General features: G+C 33.7%; 1 protein-coding gene across 1 annotated transcript in view; it reads left to right on the forward strand.

The window, feature by feature from the left end:
* The window catches only part of LOC107626645 (pentatricopeptide repeat-containing protein At4g39530), an 8,612-nt gene that overhangs the window by 1,154 nt on the left and 5,845 nt on the right, over window positions 1-1,613 (forward strand). The gene's annotated exons all lie outside the window — the stretch shown is intronic.

Below are 1,613 nucleotides of genomic sequence, written 5' to 3' on the forward strand. Positions count from 1 at the left end.
AATAAAGAAAAAGAAAAGAGGAAATGCACTCTCCCTTATCTTCTTCCTCTTCTTTTATCTAGACCTATCCAATGGGTATGAGCATGCTTATTCTATCAATATATACACATGATGATCATGAGTGTCTCTTTCACACAACATTGTGGGATGCACATTTTGTTCATCAACTTGGTTATATCTATCATCCCTGGCCGGTATATGTATCCAGAATAATTCAGATTTCAGAGTGTATATGAAAAGTCAAATCAAATTTTTTAAAAAAGTAGTATTGTTATTTTGTGATAGACATCTATTTGAATATAAAAATGTGAGAACTTTGGTCACCAAAAAAAAAAACGTGAGAAATTTAGATGCTTTATTAGTACAATAGTTAGAATTTTGAGTTAACTTATAAAAACTTTTATATTATGATGATTTTAAATAATTTAACTAATTTAAAATTTTTTGAGTGTCTAAGAAACATTTTTCAGAATTAATTAGAAAAATATTTCAATAATTATTGAACCAAGTTGTTTTTATTTGTTTCATGCTTAATTTGTGTTTTTTGCAATATGGAAAAAGTGATCACTATTTAGGAGCAGTGGGTGGAAGTCACTATTTAAATGGTGGGCGACAATGGACTCATCATCATATGTCCCATAATTATAATGCCAGAAGCAGAAAAAAACATACCCAAATTACATTTATATTCCTGTCACATTCCTAGTACATGTTTTCATTTCAGTTGTAGATATTTTTGGAAAATGTATAAAGAATTAATTTTTATATTAGCTAATAATATTAATTAAACTTTTTTAGTTTAAATGACTTTTAAGTTTTAACTTCTCATTTTTTGGAGGGTTAAGATTTAAGATATGGTTGATACCGAAAAATAAAGTTGTGATAATGGTATTTAAAGTGATGTTAAAAGGAAGAAAAAAAATATAAGAATAGAGATTGTAATTTAAAGATATTTTAAAAAAACTTGGTTAAAGTTGATTTTCAATAATTTTTTTTAATTGAACTCTAAACAATTTGTTCCGGCCCGGTCCAGTAGGAATTAGGCCCCGACCCGGGCAGCCGATCCAACGAGCCTATTGGATTCGAACCAGGGAGCCGACCCAACACCTCCACCCCTCCAGCATAGCACCTCAATTGGGGGGAAGGAAACTTTTTAGAAGGCGAGTCTGCTCCTGTGGGACCTGTCCTAGATACGGAGTATATAGGGGGAGGGCCCTACTCCTCCCCAAGGTACGTCATTACCCCTTCACTTTTATTGCTATCTGTACGAACTCCGACTTGGACGTCGGAGTCTCTTTGCAGGTGGCTCCTCCTTCACCCTGGCAGCTCGAGAGGTCGCACGGCTGTTCCACTCGCCCTCCGGAGTTAGACCAAGAGTCCCAACCACGTTCTAGCATCTCGGATCTCAGTCCCCCACCTTCCCTACATGCATTCGATATACCCGACCCGTTCGACAACCGACAACACGAGCACAATTCAATGTTTTTATTCAAAGAAAGAAAAATCAATGTCATTTTCCAAAATTTAAAAATTCTCTTTTTCTCAATAAATTATTATTATTATTATTATTATTATTATTATTATTATTATTATTTCATCCATTTTAACAAACA

The sequence above is a fragment of the Arachis ipaensis genome, chromosome B02 (genome assembly GCF_000816755.2).
Source record: "Arachis ipaensis cultivar K30076 chromosome B02, Araip1.1, whole genome shotgun sequence".
NCBI lineage: Eukaryota > Viridiplantae > Streptophyta > Magnoliopsida > Fabales > Fabaceae > Arachis > Arachis ipaensis.